Source organism: Rhineura floridana, chromosome 1 (genome assembly GCF_030035675.1).
Source record: "Rhineura floridana isolate rRhiFlo1 chromosome 1, rRhiFlo1.hap2, whole genome shotgun sequence".
Lineage (NCBI taxonomy): Eukaryota > Metazoa > Chordata > Lepidosauria > Squamata > Rhineuridae > Rhineura > Rhineura floridana.
In genome coordinates, this window is record NC_084480.1 from 223,341,544 (window position 1) to 223,358,506 (window position 16,963).

Genomic DNA, 16,963 nt, shown 5'->3' on the forward strand with positions numbered 1-16,963 from the left:
ACCTTAAAACAGGATCATCTCCAATAACAAGATCACCTTAAAAGCAAAGGGCCACCATGCCAAACTCTGTGTTTGAAGATCCTATCTACACCTCACAGTCCAGATCATGAAATGTGCTGACTGTAAGAGCCAACAAGTTGTAGCACACCAGGTTGCCTCTAGAAATCAATGCTCTAGATAACTTTTAAAAAAGTTTATTTTGAATAATACAATACAATGTAACAGACTTATACCAACAGGTACAAACAATATTAAGAAAGCACTACGACGGAGGCAGCCCTCATCATCCCCTCCAGATGTTGTGGACTACATCTCCCATCAGCCCCAGCCAGCATGGCCAATGGTCAGGTATGAGGGCGTTGTAGTCCACAACATTGGCTGTCCCTGCTCTAGGAAGTGAGCAGACCACATATGGGGGAGGGGGGATAAAGATCCATGCTCTGAAGTTATCCTCATATGCAGGATCATGTGGAAAATATATTGTGTGTGACCAATTATATATGTGTGCTTGCTTGTTTGGTCATATTATGTGGTCATAATGTGTGTGTGTTTTTACTGGAAGAAAGAACCACATGGTTAAGTATGGAGTCCTTTTTTATTTTTTTTAAGGAAAGCAGGTCACGCATTTAAATTTAAATCAGAACAGGCCAGAACCTACATAGTAGGTAACCACATTTCTAGTTAGAAGCCAGCCAGAAGCAAAAGGAATGTAGGAAACTGCCTTGTTCAGAGTCAACCATTGGTTCATTTAGCTCCGGATTGTTTACACTGACTGGCAGAGGCTGTCCATGATTTAAGACAGGAGTTTCTCCCAGCCGTACCTGGAGATGCCGGGAATTGAGCCTGGGACCTTCTGCATGCAAAGCAGCTGTTTTACCATTTTCTATGGCCCTTACCCTAAAGGGGGGGGGAGCCTTTGCTGAAGGTCTTTAAAGTTTAGATTTTTAACTCTTAAAATGATCCTATCAAGATGTCTCTTAAATTTATATTTTGTCTTTATCACTTTCAGTAGTATTGGATAGGAAATGTATTACGTGTTTCACCTACCAAACTGATCAAGCCGTAGTTTTCTGTCTTAGCCACATAACATGAATATCTCTGTTACTAGCAAGTTCATTAACAAACATGATTTATGACTGACACTTACTCAGCTCTACATGTAGCCCTAGTAAGAGCTAAATAATATTCAAGTGCTGGTTATGAACCAAATCCAATTCATTTCACGCTGATGCAGAATTCGTTCCAGACTAATACAAAGAAGCACCATGGGCAGACTGTTAAGGTGACTCCCTCCTTTTAAATGTGTCTATCAAACGCAATTTGCAGCTTAACAGCCACTCTGTAAATGATGTGATTAAGTTTAATACATTTCTGTATATTTGATGTATTTACCCATATGCAACTGTCTTTCTGTATATGGTTTCAGATGTTTGGAGTGGATACTTTTTCAAAAGGCCTTTTGAGATTTTTTTTTCATTATTATTTTTTAAACTGGATTTTATATATGAAGAGCTGCTACGTCCAGACTCACATGAGATTCCACCTTTTTGCTTGCTGCAAAGGGATAGCTATGCTGTTGTCTGTGCAGCTGGTCGTTTCAAACCCAGCAACAAAATACAAAATGGCTGTAAACACACTAGTTGCCAGATCAAAGTAATTCCATTAGCCATGCCTGGAGGGGGAATGGGTTGATCTGCCGATCAGTTGTGAAATCTCTTTGAAGCTGAATTTTTTTTTAAAAAAAAACAGTTAAGCTGTTCCCACCAGGTTTTACAGCAAAAGGGGGTGGGGTTTGACTAGTATTGTGTGCCCCTGTTTTCGGAAGAGAGATATGGAGATGCACTGGAACCAGCAGAACAGTGAGTGTGATTCTACTCAGTAACATTTCCTGAAATCAGAAGGCTGTGTAGGAAGAAAGCAGGAAACAGTCCTTTAAAGGAAAAGTTCTGCATGATTGTTCCAGTGGTGGAAACCCAATGAAGACAGTACACATCGACTGAGCACATGATTTTTTTGAAACATTTTTTAAAAAAAATTAACAAAACAACACAAGCAATGGCTACATTGGAAGGTTGCTATTATCTCTTACAGTTTGACTGGCCCAAGCCAGGGCAGTGAAAGAGGGTTGCCTAAAGACAAGACAGGAGTTTCTAGGAATGAATGTTTTTTAAAAAAAGGAAAAGAACCCAAGAACATTCCAGTAAGTACTGAGCATGCTCACTGCTCTCCAGGAGAGATAGAACGCTGAGGGCAGTTGAGCATATCTTTCAACAAGGGGAAAAGGTGTGTGTGTGTGTAAATTGGTCTCTTTGATCCCCTTTCAGGTTGTTGTATTCTGGAAGATTGATTGTGGTCATGGAACATGTCCCATGAGGCATAATTCCTATAACTGCAACCCCCCCTCACAATCAAGGGCATGAGTTTTTGAGGCCACTGAATTTATCCGGGGGGGAGGGCTGAATGCAGCAGAAAACTCCTTCCTCCAACACTAATTAATAACACATACAAATCCTCCGATGAACTCTTTCAGCTGAAAAGGGGGAAGAGCCCCTAACACCTTAAATCAGGGAAAGCCAATGTGGTGCCCTTCAGATATTGCAGGACTACAACTCCCATCATCCCCAGCTAATATGGCCAGTGGACAGGGATTATTTGAACTGTAGTCCCATTACATCTGGAGGCCCCCACATTGGCCATCCCCACCTTAAAGTATCCTGGAATGGGGTGTATGCAAAAATAACCCTAGTGGATGTTTACCAACCATAACGCATGCATCTTATGGCCTAATCTTGTTCTCCAGGAACCTCAGAATGCAGAGCAGTCAAGTGTCAGCTGGAAAAAAGGAAAACAACAAAATTAGTCAAAATTGGCTCAGCCACGCCCCTAACAGTATTTAGTATGTGGGAGGTAAGTGGAATTGGTGTCAGACACCCCCCCCCCAATTTCAGAGCACACACCCCTGCCCAGGATACTATGAGCTGTTAAGAGCTCCAACTACTTTCTCCATGGAAAGTAATTTTGATTGGAAGAAAAGGGGATCCTCTCATTGATCATCTCAAACCAGCCTTCCCCAACCTGTGGCCTTCTAAATATTTTAGACTACAGCTTCTGTTATCCCTGACTATTGGCCACACTGGCTGGGGCTGATGAGAGATTTAGTCCAAACCATTCATAGGCCACTGGGCTAAGAAAGCCTACTTGAAACTGACCAAAGCCATTAAACAGCTTAAAGTAACCTCACACAGGGGTCTCTTCCTCATCTTAACATTTTTAAAATTTATGTATGTGTTTTCAAATATGTATAGGAACTTTCTCAAAGCAGCTTGCACAGAAATAAAAACACAACTTTCTTATATTACTTCCACGTGCAAGGATTTCTGCTTGTGGAACTGCCTCTCCCTCTCCTCTCCCCAGGCACCCCCATGCACTCTCCAATTCTACTCCAGAGAGTGGGGGGGGCGGGAATCCTGAACTTATTTTGGGGGGGGTGCAAGGGGAGAAAAGAGGGAGGGGAAGTTCCATTGAACAGCCAAAAGTCCTTGTGCTAGTGGAACTACTTTGCTGGATACTGCCCAGTGTGAATGCGGGGATGTAACAGTCTCCTCCCCCATGTACTGTACTGCCCATTTCCAACACCATTGCTACATGATTTAAATTCCTGCCTTCTCAGGCAGGCTGAAGAGCTGTCCAGGAGATCAAGGAGCAGGTTTATGGCCAAATTACTCAGTAGCAGAGGACGTGTCCAATCAGGATGTCTCATCCAACTAGGGCTTGAGCCAAGATGAGGTTTTACACCAGTAACAAACTAGACCGCAACTGAGCAGTTTTGTCCAAGCCCTGCTGCTCCAACCCTTCTAGGGCATAATCAGGACCCTGATCCAGAGCACACAGCAGTTCATGATGCCTCCTGGAGTACTCAGTAACAGAAGGATAAAATGCTGTTAGACAGATCCTCCTCCTCCTATATCAGGCTTCAGTTTGGACGCATCGAAGTCTGTTCCTGAGATTCCAGTAAAAATCAAAAAGGTCTGATGCTGGGGTGTTTCACCAGTTGAGAGGAGTTGGTTCTCAAATTTCAGACTCCCAATAGTACAGCTTCTATTGTTCTTGAGGACTGGTTTGTTGTTGTTATGTGCCTTCAAGTCGATCATGACTTATGGCAACCCTGTGAATCAGCGACCTCCAACAGCATCTGTCGTGAACCACCCTGTTCAGATCTTGTAAGTTCAGGTCTGTGGCTTCCCTTATGGAGTCGATCTATTTCTTGTTTGGTCTTCTTCTTTTTCTACTTCCTTCTGTTTTTCCCAGCATTATTGTCTTTTCTAGGGAATCATGTCTTCTCATGATGTGTCCAAAGTATGATAACCTCAGTTTCATCATTTTAGCTTCTAGTGATAGTTCTGATTTAATTTGTTCTAACACCAATTATTTGTTTTTTACACAGTCCATGGATGAGTGTGGTCTTATTGTGTACCTATCTGACGTTAAAACAACCGGACACATAACCCAAAGGGCATAGCAGATAAGCAACCAGGAACCAGTACAAGGGAGAAATAAATCTGAATTTGTGAATAAATCTGAAATCAAGATTTATTACTTCTCTGTACAATACTTTTCTAGTCAGACTGATCTCAAAGTACAAGACCCAATTTCTATGTACCACTGCCTTAAATAGAGTTGCACTCTGATGTTGTTGCAAATTGTCATAGACAAAATTACAAATCTAACAGTGTAATCCCATATGGGACTCTCAAATGCATGCCCCATTGAGTTCAAGGCAACTTACTCCCAAGTATGTAGATATGGGGTACATCTAAAAATGAATATTTGAAAATTTTAAGCCACTGCACAAGTGAATATCTTTATTACAGGGTATTAGTAATTATTAAAGACTCATTCGTCTTATACATGTTGAGACATCTGGGGAAATCTGGGTTATTTCTTATCAATATTCCTTTAATTCTTTATGCCTGAACCATGTTCATAAATTTAATCCTCAGACTGCATGGAAAATCTCATCATGTTTCCCTGCTATCAGTCATATCTTATTAAAGAGAACTGAATTTTCTGGGATCACAAATTGGAAAATTATTAACTTAATTCTTTACAAATTGCACAGGAGATAATATCTGATAATCCATTAAGAACATCTTAATCCATGTCTCCCACCATAGCACACTGATAAGAACGCAAGTGCTGTTGATTAAAAGAGTGCAGTGTAATGGTTTATAAAAACGTCAAAGCACTTGAAATTAATACTGTGCTAATGCATCAAGCAACTAATTTAGTTTAGAGAAGGGTGCTATGTGCCAAGGATTCAGAGTCAAAAACAGTTTGAATGTATGCAACTTGCCAAAAGAGAATAAAATTGTGTTGATATTCTATATAAATAACAAATCTAGATTTGCTTTATATATGAAGCATAGGAAGCTCAAGTTCATTTTGGCTACTTTGCAAGTACTGCAGTTGAATTCAATGCATCTATTCAAGCACAAGTAATTTATATCCACAGATTAGCTAACATCGTATATTTGGATTTATTTTTGAACAGACCTCACTGATGATATTTGGGATTAAGTGACTTGTGCCATATATTATCCAAGTAATAGGGAGTTGTATTGAAAAAGAAATAAATGCAATCAGTTGGGTTTAAAATGTCCACTATTTTCATTTAACACAAATAGTATTAGGACCCCAAGTAGGTCCACAAACAGTTTCTCTAGCCATACACCTGGAATAAAAGAGGAGGAAAAGGCATGAAATATAGGTCTGTGTCTGCTGCCCTTAGCTGACTTTGAAAATCTGCTTTAAATGTTGGGCATAAGATCCTATCAAGTCCCCCAACACTCCTGAAACATCTCAGCCCTCTTACAGATCTTCTAGTAGGGAAGGGGAAAAATTGATTCAGCTTGGATTTAAAGGTGAATTTAACTAATTTGCACTTTCCAAAACAATATGGCAAACGCAGCCATACCACAAAATCCACACACTCTGAATTTTCCAGTGCTGTACTCCACACAAGTAATGTGTACAGAAATGCATATACGGAGGTAAAGTGTGCATAAAAATGCATATATCAGTGAAAATAACATACAATATGTTTTTGTATTAAGGGATGTTGCTTTGCAAAAATGTGTTTCTTAAACAAACTTGCATGCAAGCAAATATATATGAGGAGAAATGAGCACTAAAATGCTGGTGAATTTTCATGAGAACATTTAAAAAAACTGATGTGGAAATAGGGAGAATTGGATTTAAGATTAGAAAAATAAAAAACAGAGAAACTGAAATGGACAAATTCACAAATTCACCTACAATGCTAGATACACCTGTGATTGTCATTATGTGAAGAAGAGCATGTTGCTTTCCCATTCTTTTCAGCCCTCCATGAGTGGGAAGGCAAAGATCTCAAGCCAGAAATCTGCTCTGCTCATGAAAGTTGCCAGCATAATCAGGGGTTTAAATCTCATGGGGAGCTTCCATGATGAGGGGTTTTAAATCCCAATGGAAGCTTTCCCATTTCAGAATTTCACTGACAATATGAAAACAGAGATGTATCAGAAGGAGCATCCCCACTCTTTCTTGCACAATGACTGTAGAGAGATCTTGAGTTTTGTCATTTTTTCCCTTGCCAACAGAGGTAGAAAAAAAGCCCTCCTTCAGGGTACTGGATTTTGCAAGCAAGCACGTTTTCCACACAACCCCTATTTACTACACTCTGGTCAGTCTGTAACCCTGGTTGTGTAGTTTTGGGCTGTGTGGACACAGGTATATTTAAGGATAAATTACACTGGGAATCCCATATCATTATTATTATTACTCTCACCATCATCATCATCGACAGCAGCAGGAGGAATGAGGAGCATGGTTGACATTGGGACCACACTGCCAGGGGAGATTAAGACATGGCTTATGCATATTTCTGGGATTCTGAGTAAGAGTTGTGTACAAATTTAAACAGTATTTCAGGGGGATCAAATCCAAAGACAAATTCTTATTTGGGAAAAGTCAGAGGTCTACAAGAATGCGGTTAGTAGGCCCCTGGAAAGAAATCAAATAGAAAAACAGAATACATTGTTCAAATGCTGCCCTGGGCTCCTTCTGGGAGGAAGGGCAGGATATAAATCAAATAAATAAATAAATAAATAACGAAGACATCAATTATCTGCTCTCCAAATTCCTTATTCTCACGAAAGAACGTATGGTGAACAGATTTAGATACTAGCAGAAATAGAAACATAATTTTTAAACATGCTCTTAGTTTTCCATAACATATTTATTCTTGTTTAGGAGAAAGAGTTTCTGGTTGTAGACTGTCAATAGCTTCCATGATTTTAAAAGGACTTCCTAAATGATTTGCTAACATGCTGCTCAGCGTATGCATGCCTTCCAGTTATTGTTGGATGTCAGCATAACCAATGGTCAGATATGATGTTGTAGTCCAACAACATCCAGAGGGCCACAGGCTAGGTGCCCCTGCTATAAAGGGCACCAGCTAGCAATACCTTTTAAGGCCTATTAGAAGCTGGTATACCAAATTCTCCAAAGTGATCTCCCACAGGGTGCAAAGAATAGCTGTAGCAGGGATAACCAATGTGCTTCCTCCAGCTATTGTTGGACTACAACTCCAGTCATCCATGACCATTGGCCATGCTGGCTGGGACTGATGGGAGTTTTAGTCCAACCACTTCTGGAGGGCTCCACGTTGAGTTATAACGATGAGAGTAATCGTTTGTACTGATTTTTAGACTGAAGACCTGTGCAGACTCATGACATACATGCAAGTGATGGTCTGCAGGGCTAAAAGCTATATTCTTAAGTACCTTTGATTAATTTGTACATGCAAACCACAGCATGTTTGCCACTCAAAACACAATTGCACAGACTTGGCTCCACATGACAAGCCACCTTGTGAAGGAGGTAACTACTTTGTTCCTGTGATTTTCATGCTGCTAGTGCATTTTGTGTCCATCTCCCCATCCTGGTTTCTATTGGAGCTGTGAAAATCAAAGGAACAAAGTAGGGTGCTCCTTCAAACAAGGCATGCAATTGCATTCCAAGCATCAATGAAATTGTAGCTTGCGTATATGAATGAAGCCATACCCAAACCCCACTGAAATCTAAGAATTATCAACATAAGAATTGCTTTGCTGGGTTGCACCAAGGTCGTTCTAGTAGAGCATTATATTTTTCCAATAGCAACCAGCCAAGTGTTTCTGAATGCTTAACATATTGATCACAGCCTTAGTGCAAGTTGTATTTGCAAGTGACACAATGTTTGTTTAGAAATGAAGGGTACTGACATTTCCATGGAACTGCATTCTGTAGCTGTTCAGTTTTGCTTTTGACAACTACAACTGTATTTGTCAAAGGCAACTACGTTTTCATCCATTTGCTGTTGCACCTAAGCACCCGTCCACTGGCTGGCTTAGGGATGGGCTTTAAAATTACCCATCAAGCCCTTATTCCCGCCAGTCAGTGGACAGGTGTCAAGTTTGGAAAGGGAACTTTTCAAAAGGATGATTTTCTGAAAATGACTGCTCATTCATAAATAGCAAAACATGCCTTCTGAATATTCAGCATATTCAATAATAAAAGAAATGATTTCGATAAATGATCTCTCTCTTTTAAAAAACAACACATCTTTAATATTGAAGCGAAAATGGTGACTGACAAGAGACAAACAATTCCTCCAATTCTTTAGTGAATGTAATAACTGTTAATTATGTGAAATGAAGCAATTTTCCCCTGTTATAAAGAAGGGATGGTTTCTAAATATGTCTGCTATTTGGTAATACATAGCCCTTCAATCTGAAAAGAGCGTGCTATTCTAGTTGTTCCATTTGTTTGGGAAAATAAGTCCAAATTGATTAAACTAATCATTTTATTCTAACTGCTCTTTTTAAAGGCAACTGCTGATTGCCTGCCCCCTTTTGTCGCTTCTGCAAAGCCCAAGATGGTACAAAATAACAATCTTGCCAGTTGTCACAACTATTTGCTCATTCTTTAATTAAACATAATATAGGAAACAGTATAATTCACATCTAATTAGAGAACATCTTCTTTAGTCATAAGGCAATATGGTTTGGAATAAATAAATAAATATGGAAAGGGCCAGGGGCTGACGTCAGAAAGCCCACAGTTCTCATCCTGTTACAATGGTCACAAGCTCACACTGTGGCTTTAGATACATTTTCTCACCTCTTCACTTTCAACGGACATCTGTATTGAACAGGGATCAGGCTAATTCATACTGAAATGCTGTGAGATCCAATTAAGGCCTTAAACTCATTCAACTTGGTATTGGATTGAGGCTCCCATGTAGAACATCATTGGCAAACATTTGGCTAGATGTTGCATCACATCTGCAAGCTTTATATCAGAAACATATACTATTTAACATGTCCTCATACACACAGTGAAACAACACCCAGACTCACCTTTTCTCAAAAGCCTTTATCGCTCCGCCTCTCAACTGATTAGCAGTCTTACCTATAATGTTTTCGGTTCAGATACATATCTCTGGATCTTAGTTTCTGAAGAAGGTACAAAGAACATATATTTTCTTTTTGGTATTTCTTATGTGGGTTTCCCAGAAGCAGCTGTCTGGCCACTGATGGAAAGAAAGAGAATGCTAGAACAGATGACTCCTGTCTGATTACTCAGGTTTCTTTCTGTGTTCTTATTAATTTTTGCCACATCCATAGTGACAAAAAGTACTATTGTGTAGTCTAAGCAGAATAAGGTAAGGAGACACAAAAATCAGATTGTTTTCGAAATAAGTTCATGTTTGTTGAATTAGCAAGGATTTATATGTGTCTTTCTCCTTCCTACATATTGTCCTTTCAGATCAAGTCTGTGGAAAATCATCACAAAGAATGTCCCACAAGCTTGCCATGATTACATGCTGGATATATACAAAATGGCATTCCCGCCTCGAGCGGGGGCGTTTGCCGGCAGCCCATTGCTAGGAAGACTCGGGAAGGTTCTAGAAGGATATCAAGTTAGTCAGGTGGGTTGGAGGCCCAATCAGAGGAAGGGATGGAGCAACTATAAATAATGAGCTCCTCCCTAATATTACGCCTTTTTTGCCTTGCGGCAGCTGTGCTCATACCTATTGGCATGAAGACTCTCCTCAGCGTTTTGCTGGTGTTCATCCTCGTTGTCCTGACTGATCTTCTTGTCTGGTGTTTCAGTGTAGAGGTTTGATTGCGATTCATCACTGCAACGGAGCGTTTTCTCCGGCCTCGCGGGCCAAGCCAACTGGCTTTGGCACTGCAGGGACTTAACGGGGTGTGTGTGTTGTTTGCTTCTTTCTGTCTCGCCGGTCAGCTTTTTCTGCGGCTGGATTGGGCTTCGCCTGGGGTGTTTGATTGCGGGCAGTGGTGGCCTTGTTTGGCCTCTCCTCCGGCCTGCCTGCTGCCGTTTGGGTTGCGGCGCTGCACCTGCCTCCAGTTCCACTTTGTGTTGCTGCTCCTTTGTTTGTTCTTTTCCTCTTCGAGGGGGGCCCTGCCAGGTGGCTTTACAGTGAGGTCAGGCTGTGCGTGCCCCCCCTCCCCCACGTCTCATTCCCCGTGTCTCAGCTGGGAGGCGGGTGCTAAGGTGAATTTTATTTCACTCATCTGCTGCTTTAGGGCCGCACCGTTGAGCCTGTTTTCGGCCACGGTTTAAATTACCCGCCTCGCTGGTGTTATTGTCCCAGCATGTCTGGCCTAGCCGGGTGGCTTGGGAGGGGCCGAGTGGCCTAGAGTCAGTTTCTTAAATTCTAAGCGATTTTCGAGAAGAGTGTGCTAGCAGTTCAGTTCTTAACAAATTGGGGTAGAATTCTTTTTGCTAGAATTTTATTAGTTCTGATCTAATTTTCATAGTATATCTGCTTGAATATTTTCCTGCTATTTCCCTGTTGTTGTCAATTCATTTATAAGTCAAGAAACAATCATATATTTAATTGATTGATATTGTTTAAAATAAATAGATATATAATTTAAATTTAGATATAAATATAAGTAATTGAATTAATTAATTGATTTGTTTTTTGACCCCTCCCAGTTTTCCCCCCATCCCTCCCACATAATTTAATTCCTTGGGGGCTTAATTGATAGGGTTATTTGTGCTGTGATTGTGATTAATCCTTTTTATATTTAAGGTTGTTCTTGATTTCCATTGGGAGCCTTAGCTTGCATTGCAGCTGTTAAACATGGTTGTTGCTGTTGTTGTTATTACTAAGCACAGCGGGAATTCAGTATGCCACCAAAGAAGGTTCAACATAAGTGTGGGGTTCGAGTGCTGAAGCAGACTACTCTAAGCACCCCACCTCATGCCATGAGTGCCAGTCTTCAGATGACGAAGATGATATGGGAACAATCCGCGCATTGGTTGCCAGGTTGGAGACCCTTGAGAGAGAGCGCAGGTGTCCTTCAGAGCCAGGGGCTGGACCTAGCACCGCCCCCACAGGTAAGAAGTCGGCCCGCTTAGCTGCTAAGGCAAATAAATCACGCCTTCTCTCTGATTTGGTTGCCAGAATTGGGGTCCTTGAAGCAGCAGCACCTTGAGTTGAGTCTACCATTCAGACAGCACAGGCCTTCCCATCCGCGGCAACAGTGGCTTCCACTTCTTCCCCACTTTGTGACTCCATTGGTACTGGTGATCCCCAGGAACGACCTCACCTTGACCAACCTTGCAGTCAAGCTCTCCCTACTGCTCCTTCCGGGGTGGTTGCTCCTGCAGTCGTCGCTTCTCCAGCTGCTTATACTGGTGAGTGGTTTGCACCATCACTTGCTTTAGACACACAGGTTCAGCAGACTCAGCAGTACCCTGTAGCTCCTCAGGCACAAGTTGGTGCACAGCAATCTTTAGTCTATATGGGGGGTGTATTAGTCCCACAGCAGCCTGTTCTTCCTTGGCCTGCTGCTGCGGTTACTCCATGGCAGCCGTCCGTGGCTTCGGCCAGTCAACCCGCTCTTCCCCTGCCTCTTCCCTTGGGTGTTTACCCACAGGGTGACACTTCCCTCCCATTGGGTGATCATTTATTGTCTTCCACTAAGGAAAAAAATTTGGCGGGGTGAGTATGTTGATATATTCATTCTTCTTTTTTGGGAATCGGAAACGAAGCCCAAAGAAGGTTCTGACCCAAATTAGCGTGAGGCAGCTGTAAAAAAGAAGGTCGATCGCATATGGCCTAATTGGCTTAATGCGTTTACCGTATATATGGGCGTGATGACTCAGGTTTATCCGTCCAGGGCCATGTCCATGATTAAATATCAGGACAACATTCATCGAGCCTTTAGGGAATTTTCTGGCACCGCCTGGTTGCGGTATGATGAGATTTTCAGGCAAAGGGCAGCCTTAGATCCCTCGCTTCGTTGGGACGTTGAACATCCCAGTCTTTGGCTGTGTTCTATGACTTCAGCCAGGCCCACATCTAGAGATAGGGCTGATAGCGGGCATCTCTTGGTGCGTGCGCAGACTTCAGCCTCTGGTTCTAGCCAAGGCTGGGAGCTGGTTCAATCCCCTCAAGTCTGCTGGGCTTTCAATAGGACTGGATGCTGTAACAGGCGCCCGTGCAGTTTCAGGCACGCTTGTGGATCGTGTTGGGGTCCTCACCACAGTTCCACATTCCAGCGAGCCCGTCAGGCTCGGCAGGGTTCAGGGGAATCACAGCAGCCTAAACGTGGGCCAGGCCACAGCGGCAGTATGTTGCAAGGCCAGTAGTCCTATTAGGTTACTTCCCCTTGCGAGATTATTGTATAGTTACCCTAATAGTCAGGCGGCTAGGTATTTGTGGTATGATTTTTCGGAAGGCTTTCGCATTCCTTTCGAGGGTTCATGGATTCCCACTTCTCCTGCCAACCAGCCTTCTGTTATAGAGCTGACTCCTGTTTTTTTAGATAAGTTGAATAAGGAAATAGCCGCAGATAGGATTTCGGGCCCATTTCCTCACCCTCCGTTGCCCAACCTGAGGATTTCTCCTCTGGGCATGGTGCCCAAGGAGCAGCCTGGTGAATATCACCTTATTCATAATTTGTCCTTTCCAAAAGGTGCCTCTGTTAATGATGGCATTTCACCGTTATATACTTCGGTTAGATATACTTCCTTTGATGAGGCCGTTAAGGTGGTCAGGAAGGCTGTAAAAGGTGCTTTGATGGCTAAGTGCGACATAAAGTCTGCCTTTCGCTTACTCCCAGTCCATCCTTGCGATGTTGATTTATTAGGTTTCAGGTTTCAAGGTCAGTATTATGTGGATCGGGCAATGCCTATGGGATTATTATTATTATTATTATTTATTAAATTTATATACCGCCCGACTAGCAATAGCTCTCTGGGCGGTGAACATAGAAATACAATAACATAGGAAATACAATAAATGACACAATATAATACAAAATAATACAGTCTAAAATCAATACAATAACATTTTTAAAATTAAATCAATTTAAATTAAAATGCTTCAGAGAATAGGAAGGTTTTAACCTGGCGCCGAAAAGAAAGCAGAATTGGTGCCAGGCGCACTTCCTCGGGGAGACTGTTCCATAGTTCGGGGGCCACCACTGATGCTCCGTTTCCTGTGTTGCATTTGAGACATTTAGTACCTTCCTCGAGTGGGCTTTACGGATAAGGGCTGGTTCTTCCTTGTCAGCTCATTATCTGGATGATTTCTTGTTCGTTGGCCCTGCAGGCACTTCTCATTGTTTGCATTTGATGCGGACTTTTGAGCAGTTAACAACCGAATTGGGTGTCCCGTTAGCTCCTGAAAAGTCAGAGGGCCCTTCTACTTCACTTACATATTTGGGAATCCTTTTGGACACCCAGACTCAGTCTTCCCATCTGCCTCAGGATAAATTATTCTCGTTAAGACAGAGGCTGCATTCTGTTCGGACACTGAAAAAGATCACACTTGCTCAATTGCAAGAGATTCTTGGACATTTGGTTTTTGCATCTAAGGTCATATCACCCGGCAGAGCTTTCCTTCATCGTCTCTGTGACGCCATGAAGGGAGTTCATTCTTGTTTTCATTTTCTTAGGATCACATTAGGCATGAGGGAGGACCTTAGAATGTGGCTCATCTTCTTGGATGAATTTAATGGCCTATCCTTTTGGCGTGAGGAGTTATTATTGGAAGCTGAGCTGCAAGTGCATTCCGATGCAGCAGGGGGCATTGGTTTCGGGGTAATCTTTAGACATCAGTGGTGTGCTGAGAGATGGCCTTTGGAGTGGTTAGCCTCCGGACTCGCTACTGATATGACCTTTTTGGAGTTTTTCCTAATTGTGGTGGCCGTGCATATATGGTCTTTAGCATTCCAGAATCGAACAGTGTGCTTCTGGTGTGATAATTTGTCCACTGTGTGCATGGTCAACACTCAGACTTCGAAATCTCCTTGTGTGATGCGCCTGGTGCAGGCCTTTGTATTGTAATGTTTGCATTTTAATATATTATTTATTGATTGCCATGTCCCGGGTTTACAGAATTGTGTTGCTGATGCTCTTTCCCGCTTACAGATGGTGCGCTTCCGGGAATTGGCGCCTGGTGCAATGCAGGATCTGGTCCCGGTCCCGGTCCCATCCTTCTTGTGGAGCCTTGGGAATTAGAAGTTGGGGCTGCTATAACTTTTGCCCTTGCTCCCAGCACTCAGAGGGCATATCAGCGTGCCTTTGGAACGTTCCAAGCATTCCGTGCCAGTAGTGCTTTGCCTCCTGTATGGCCTATTCCTGTTTCACATTTGCTGCAGTTTATGTTACATCTGAAAGGGCAATCTCATTCTGTTTCTACCATCACTGGACACCTCTCTGCGCTGGCCTTTGTTTCCAAGGCTAGAGGATGGCAGGATCATTCTGTAGATTTTAGGGTCAGAAAGGTCCTTCAGGGTTGGTTGTGTTCCACTCACAGGGCCACTGATTGGAGGAGGCCAATCACGCCTGATGTTCTCCTCCAGATCCTGCATTTATTTAGGTCAATGTGCTCATCTCAGTATGAGTCGCACCTGTTCGCCGCAGTAACTCTGACGATGTTCTATGGTGCTTTTCACCCTAGTGAAGTTTTAGCATCCTTGAAGCGCGAAGTGTTTGCCAGGTTTCTGAACTATGCCCAGTTTCTGCAGTGCGTCAATTCATGTCTATCAGGCCTGTGAGCCAGCACTATCTCTTTATACATGTAGATGGTTCTGCCCTGACTCAGTTTCAATTTTGGGCCGTTGTTCGGTGGGCCTTGTTGGCCAGTGGTCACGATGTTGGAGTGTATGGGCTGCATTCCTTTCGGATTGGTGCGGCTACGGCTGTGGCCCTCGTGGGCATGAGCGTTGAGGAGATCCAGGCGATAGGACGGTGGCGTTCTTCCACTTTTAAATCATATATTAGGCATTGATCCTCACGTTGTTGTTTCTGTTTCCTTTAGGTGTGCAGAGCCTGCCAGTTCCTGCGAGAGTCATCCTCTGTGACCATTCGATTCTGTTTGGGGCACACCGGCGGGCCTTTTCTTCTCTTCTCGGCATGCAGCTGCAGCTTTCCGCTTGGGCGACAGTTAGCTGGGAAGCTTGGAGGGGTATGCTGTGGGATGCATTAATGCCTTTGCTGTGCTGTGTTATGGCTTCAGCCGACCGGCCACATGTTTTGGTGGTGCATTTGGGGGAGAATGACTTGGTACAGCGGCCAGCTATGGATTTGCTGATCAAAGTCACTCGGGATTTCACTAGCCTCATACAGTCATGTCCTGATCTTATTCTTGTATGGTCGGACATGCTGGTGAGGAGAGTTTGGAGGGGGATGCAGCACCCCAACAGGATCGATAAGGCCAGGAAGTGGGTGAATAAAAGGGTTAGGGACTTGGTTTTGTCCTTAGGCGGGACTTACATTCCTCATGATAGGATTAGGTTTCACTCCCCGCATTTATTTCTCAATGATGGCGTCCATCTCTCGGAGAGCGGGTGTGGTTTTTTATTGGAGGATTTTCGGCTGGGTTTGGGTGCTTTGTTTTCTTTGGGTTGAGGGGACCAAGCTTCAGCTGATCCCCGCTTGTGGCATGGAATTCAGGCACGTGAGGTAATGGGGGTTAAAAGTAAGGAGGATGAGCCATTTTGGTAAAGGGCACTTCCTAGGGAAACTTCAGGTTGTAATGTCTTTGTGGATCTAGGGAGTGTCCACGTGGGACCAGTTTGTGCATCAGGGTAAACGCTTGTACGGCGGGGCCAGGATGTGGGGGTTGGAACCACATACCTGACTCCAATAGCAAGGAGGGATAAATTTTCCCAAATCCTTGACTGGGGAGTTATAGTCCGATGTGACTGAGTTGCCTCTGTATTGGAGCGTCTATACCCTACCAGATAGGTGGAGCCTCACCTGCCCGAACTATTTTATATATAATGATTGGCGGATTTGGATTCAATTTATTATGTGTTATATTTTAATAAATATAACATTATTCCATATATGTGTCACGAGTCTTCATTGGTGTGGTGGCAATGTATATGTAATAGTTGATGTACCTAAATAGAGTTACCTAATTTTTATTTATGTATTTATTTATTGCAATTGCTAACTCTCAGCTAGTAAGTGAATTACTCACTTTCTTTTGCCAGCCACCATATCTGTACTTTTAGTCATCCTGGTTCTTAAGAGTGGTGCAGGTTCAGATTCACGGATCCCCACAACTCGTGTCAAATTCATACTGCTCCCTCATCTTTGTCTTGTCAATCAATTGTACATTCAAAGCCATCAATGCAAGAACGGTGTCAGGTTTCTTTATACAGCATCTTGCACTTATCACCGTAAGTAAATGTTACATTCGAATGGCCAGTAATTCATTCTGGGCATATCAGAACCCCCCCAGATGACTGTAGGAACTGTTGACTTCAGATACACAGCATTCTCCGATCCGACAAAGGAAATATGTACATGCAACTGATGTAAATGTACATTCAGAAATGAATTCACACACAGTATGTATCCATTCCTTATTGAACATAATCTGCAA

General features: G+C 42.8%; 1 long non-coding RNA gene across 1 annotated transcript in view; it reads left to right on the plus strand.

Moving 5' to 3' along the window:
* Positions 1-16,357, plus strand: part of LOC133368077 (uncharacterized) — a 152,072-nt gene extending 135,715 nt beyond the window's left edge. Inside the window, exons 3-5 of the long non-coding RNA XR_009758584.1 lie at positions 9,850-10,012; positions 11,522-11,754; positions 15,389-16,357. This is a non-coding gene — a long non-coding RNA (uncharacterized LOC133368077). The remainder of the gene's footprint in view (positions 1-9,849; positions 10,013-11,521; positions 11,755-15,388) is intronic.
* The last annotated feature ends 606 nt before the right edge of the window (positions 16,358-16,963 follow it).